Consider the following 6,452-nt stretch of genomic DNA (forward strand, 5'->3'; position numbering starts at 1 on the left):
GTGTGTGTGTGTGTGTGTGTGTGTGTGTGTGTGGATAGTAATTATATATTCAACAGAAAATTGCACACAAGCCTCAAAACAAAAAAAATGATTCAACATTTATTAGTATTTATTGTGTTCATCACTCTTTGTCTTCATTTGGCTTCCATTCTTTTCAGGAGACTCATCTGCAGGGACATTTTTCCACACCTCTAAAGTTCAGTCTTCGAAGTTGGTTACATTCATACATCTACTTCACACCATCCAAGTAATGCCAAACACATTCAGTGATGTTGAGGTCTGGACTCTGAGTCTATTGTTCTGAGAACACCAGCAGCTTCTTTGTTTGATTTCCTTTCCTTTTCTCAGTGAGGGCTTCTTCACAGCTACACATCCTTTCGGACTCATAGTGTTTACTTGTCTTCTCACAGTGGAAGGATGGACAGAAACACTTGTGGATTTTTTCAGATCTGAAGCAAGAATGGAGCTTGATTTCCTCCCCTCTCTCTCAAAGAGGAAAGCTTTAAGCGCTGTTGGTTTGATTATGACGATTATGGTGGTCGACCAGGTCTTGCACAGTTAATACCACTTGTGCTGAATGTTATTTTGATTGGAAAGTAAATAAATGAAAGGTGGTCTCTGGCATTTGCACAGTACTGTATGCTTATAATAAATAATGAAAACTAATAATGAGTAAGATGCTGAACAAGGTGTACATTTAGTATTTCCACCAAACCTCATTTTCATGCAGAACGGAGATGACTATGTGTATGTGCCTGAGTCTGGCTCGTTATTGATTATTATTAAGGGATGTGGAGACTACAGTAGCCTTTGTTGTCTGCACACCCCTTCAAGATTAATGAGAGTGTCTGAGGCTAAGCCATTAGTTCTGGTCCCATCTGCATCCATGCATAATGGGGGTTTATGATCTTGCGCTCTGGAATTAGCACGGCCTTTCAGCAGTGGAGTAATGGAACTTATCTGTGGAACCTGATCGCCCCCTACTGGATGAATTTATTTGTTACTCCATGTCAGTTGATCAAATCATGTTTGTCCCATCACATTTACACAGACAGAAAATGAGTGAAAATCTTAGGTGCGTAGCCCCCTTATAGAATTTAAATACAAAAAAATACACAAATATATAAATATTACTGTACTGTATTGATGGGTGTGAAAGTAGGTTGCTTAGGCCTTCATTATTATCAAAGGGAAGAATTAGAAACTGATGTAAAGGAAAAGTTCCAATGAAATTTTAAAAGTCATTCAGTGTGGTTTGATGTGAAATGGTGCACCACTTGCCTGTAACCTATAAAACATACCAAAAATCACACTGAAAGTAAACTACATTTAAACAAACCCGTCGCTTACTGGGGGGTGGTTAGAGAGTAAAAGTTTAAAATGCTGATGTGACACCAGTGAGTGAAGCTGTAGAGATTCCTGTAATAAATTCCAGCTCACTAGTGCAGCTAAAAGAAGATAATCCCAGTTCAGTAAAAGCGCTCAGCACCTGACGAGGGATCCAGTCACTGGAACTGGAGTGCATTATTTACACTAAGCATTTCTGTGACGTATGATGGCACATGGCCAGTAAGAGCTTTCTAGATCAAAAGGAGCCAGTGTGTCTCCTGACGCACAGCTAGAGATAACCAATATATATATATATAAGAAGGCATGAAAAGAATACTGCAGTTTTACCACTGCAGCACCGCCACAGTCAGCCGAGCTATACAAATAGTGTCATCAGCATATAAATGTACTTTGCAATCAACAATGGAGGTAGCAAAGCCAGTAATATAGATCTTAAATTAAATAATACTGGTTTGAGGATCGAACCTTGAGGGACGCCCTTAGTTACCGATAGTAGCTCTGATTTACTTTGTCCCAGGACCACACAATGCTGTCAATCTGAGTGATCAATTAGTAGCACTGTGATCAAAACCAATAATTTGCTGCAGGTGCTGTTCTCAAAAACCGGACTGGTAGTCTGACAAAACTGCATTTACATAAAGAAATATCAAAAGTTAATAATTTACTAAGAATTCAAAGATTTTGGCTAAGCATGACCATTTTGAGGTGGGTCGATAAGTTATTAACATCTGAGGCATCACCTCCTTTGTGGAGTGGAACTACGTCTACTGGGAATTTGATAACACAAAAGGAATTCAAACTATCCTGGACTTTTTGTGTTAATGGTATTGAAGGCTTTTGCTACTAGGTGAGGAGAGAAAGGATGAATTGTAAAGAGACCATGTCTTAAAGCAGGGGGTGTATCTATTTCACTGAGAGGTACAGAGCTCTCCTTAATCAGAACTGATCATTAAGTAAGATATGGGTTGGCATTCATGTTTTTTGAATGAATTAACTGTCTTCCAGAATTTCACATTTGAAGCTGAATTTGTAAGTAACTGAAAGTACTATTCTGCTTTAGCTGTTCGTGTATATAGTAAGCACATTTAATCCTTAACTGCCTGAAGGTGAATTCTTCTCTGTCAGCATTTGGTCATGCAGGGGCACATGCTTTATTTCTTGCATTAAGCAAGGAAGATAGTTCAGCGTTGAACCAGGGATTTAATATATCTCAGATTCTACTGTTTTTATAAGGGGCATGCTTGTTTACCATCAACCAGATTGTTTTGCTGAAACGATTCGCTGCTAACTTGATATGTGGGATTTCATAAGTGTAATGAAGGTCATTGAAGACCAGGTTGTGTAAAAAGCCTTGGTCATTAAAAAGTTTAAAAGGTTCAGATGAAAATTTAAAAGCCTGACTTTATTATGTCCATGTTTCTAATGCATTTGATAGGGCTGTGGTCACTAAAACCAGGGTCAAATTCATAGGTCTGTTAGATGATATTTAATCTATTAGTGTCGACTTGGTGGGGTCACAGAAGTTTGGTCATGTTGGTTCTGTAATTAGTTGAATCAGAGAGAGATTTCCACACATTTCCTTTGAGTGACTGGATGCATTCGTTGGCCAATTCAGTTTAAAAACATCTAGGATCAGCATTTGTAAGTTGATGTATGGAGATAAAAGCTCAGCTATTTCATCTCCAGCATGAGAGGCTGCGGAAGGAGGGCTATAGATCCAAACCATCATAAAGCTGTTATTGTATCCTCCATACATGCTTCAGGCTAAAAATGCAGAACATTTGTATTTGGATACTGCATAGAGTTTGCATTAAGAGTGGATTTAATGTCAGTAGCCACCCAGCCATCCCTTGTTTATGTTGTTCAATAAGGTGACCAATGTTTTATAACACAGCCAATAATAATTGCATCAGTATTTGGTGTATTAAAGTCAACCTAAAATCAAAATGGACTTTTTTCACCCTGTTAGCTCACACCCCTGGTGATTTTCAGCATGATTCATCATTCTATAGCATCTTCTGCAATTTGATCACATCCACCAGTGGGCAATTGAAAAAGATTTTATGTATAATTCAATCATTATGTTGTGAACAAATTCATTCAGAGTGGTTTGGTGTGAAATGCTCCCTTCTAAGCAAACTTACCAACTCAAAAATGTTCACAGTGGTGCTGATAGGAACCAGACGTCTGAAGAGTTTAATGTCTCCAAAAGCTACTTTCAGAAATAAATAGAATGAAATGTTTATGATATACATGCTGCCTGGTGCTTGAGACATTTTTTAATGATAGTTTTGAGAATTGATTACTTGTGGCCTAAAATCTATATAAAATTCATGGTGGAGGAATACATATAGGACATTGTGAGGCAAAATAGTTCCCAAAGAAAACTTACTTTTTAAACTCTATTTTCACCATCATCAGCATTACGTATAAAAACTCAAAAGACGTAGGTTTACTGGTCATTTTGCACAATAAATAAAATGGCTATATTTGTGTTGAAGACAGCAGAACCCCTGGTTCCTATCAGCACCACTGTAAAGAAATCTTTAGAGTCTTCTGAATAGTCGGTAATGTTTCTCTGCAATGACCTATTTCACACTGAACCACTCTGAATAACTCTGTTTTCATCTCAATCACTGAATTATGCAGAACGTTTGAAACATTCGTAACAGCATATTGAATTGAGATGAACAACTTACAATGCTCAACATTGATTGTATTTGTTTTTTGGAGTTACATGTAAATTCATGCTCAACATTTAGGCCTCAGGCCTGAAAAAACAGATATGCTCGTCTTCTTGGTATAAAAAATATCCTGGAGCTTAATTAAAACAAAACTTTAGCTCAGAATTGCAAAATTGGTCATAAAAATCACAATTAAAATGTTCAAGCCATTCAGCTCTTTCAAAGGGTATGTAAAACTTCACATATGGACATTAAAGGGTTAATACTGGTCATAGTCTCCTTATTCTTGAATGAAGTAAATACAATGGCAAAGGAACAGTCTCACAAACAGTCATTTTATTGTGCCTCTGAATGTTTATATGGCTTTTCTTGATATAACAGCTGGTTGAACATGAACAGAGGATTGAGAAAACCTCAGCCAAATCGAGGAGAAGAAAAAGAACAAATGAGACAATGTAATCTCAACATTCTGTTTGCAACACAGCAATATGTTGCTGAGGAGTGCAACACTGCAGAAGGCGCTCAGGAGAGAGGTTTCTGTGTGTGTGTGTGTGTGTGTGTGTGTGCATATGCTTCTGATCACAGCATTTCCCGAACCTTACTCATCGACCCATGTGCAGTCCAGGTTTTTGCTGTACACCGCTTTGAAATGAAGTACATCATTTCCATGTGAATAAAATTTATTACATCAACACAATTATTGCCAAATGTAAGTCAAGTGGAGGACAATAAAGTGGCGTGATATATTTTATTCCTGTAGAACTAATGTATATATTTCAGCCAAGTAAATTCTGATCTCCCAGGTATATCCCACCTCCCAGCACGACTGTCTCAGGTAGTCTGTGGTTTTATTGGCTTGGTTAAGGCATAGTAAGAACTGACCTATACATGCTCCGCCCACAAACATGTTCTTTCTAAGGAGCTGAAATTGGATAAGCTTTCCAAAACACTGGCAAAAATCTCATTAAACTAGTTTTTCATTTTCTCACATGAATTGAAAATGGCAGTTAACATTTAAATGTCAAAATCTGACACAATGTTCAAACTTCAAAAGTTCAATTTTACATAGTGTGTCAAAATTTCATGATGAAATTCTTAGAGTAATATCGTTACATCAACTCAAAGTTGATGAAAGTTAAGAACATTTTTAGCTTCTCCTGTAAAGTTATCTTTTGGAGATGGGAGGTTTTATTTCGACAGTGACAATATGGAATTATGCAGATCAAACTCAAACTTTTATTTGGAATTCTTTTAGAAATTAATTTCAAATGATATGTATTTTGGGTGTAAAAGGTCAAATATCAAGACACATAAAGCTGCACTATGTACGTTTTTGGGATTTGGAGGCCTCTCTGGTAAAAACGTGTAACTGGACGCAAGTGCAGAAGAATATTTTGTAATGTCCGCCGTGCCTGGTCCCCTTCCCTGAGTGGATGAATGAGATGACTGGGAGTGCATTGAAAGAGTTTTCAAAGACAATTCAGTGAAAACTTGGTGAAGGACATGTCTTCTGAGGATGTGAGTGTATACTCTACTAATGTCATCATATCTTCATGAGTATAAAGTTGATTTTGCACTCACTGTCCTTTGCAAAATTCCTAATTTCAATTAGCTACAACATCATAGTACAGCTCAGCTGTGCTGCACTGGAAAATTTGACAATTTCACATTAGGCCTAATTGGATTTTTGCTTATAGCATGTCCATCTTTGAAATACTACCTTTAAAAGAATGCATGTGGGGGCAGAGCACAGATATGTCTATTGTAGCCAGTGATTCAGTGTTATTGTCTCTTGTTTAAGGCATACTGGGAGGAAAAATATAGACTAAGGGGCACCAATGAATAAACTGGACAACACTGTGAGATGTGAAGGTGTTTTTGTGTGAATCTGTGCATGCAGGAGAGAGATACATGTGAGAGTGTATGTTTATGTACATGAGCTCACATTCTCAGTGTTACAGCACCACACAAATGACATTCATCTGATGATCTAATACACTACAGGCTGCTCAACTGTAACAGCCTCACAATCCCAGAGACACCCCAACGTGCACAGCTGGTTTCTGTATTGCATAACTGAAAACCCAGTACTTGTTCAATTACACACTGTCACCTAATGGCATGCTGTGTTTTTTTTCCTTTTTCTTTTTTTTGGCAGTTGAATTGATCAAAATATTAAAAAATTGACCATATCATTCCTATAATGAACAGAGCATATAAAAGTTTTACAATGGCTTTAACTAAAGTATGTAGATGTCTCCACTTCCGAGTAGGACGTCTAACCTGTGCCAACATATTCAAAACCACACTCATAAATATTGCTGTTTTGTAGCGTGCCTGCAGGCAGCTAGTGTTTGGTCCTCACCGAAATGCCCTGAGTCTGAATTTCCATGTTTTTTATATATATATATATATATA

Source organism: Pygocentrus nattereri, chromosome 9, assembly GCF_015220715.1.
Source record: "Pygocentrus nattereri isolate fPygNat1 chromosome 9, fPygNat1.pri, whole genome shotgun sequence".
Taxonomy (NCBI): Eukaryota; Metazoa; Chordata; class Actinopteri; order Characiformes; family Serrasalmidae; genus Pygocentrus; species Pygocentrus nattereri.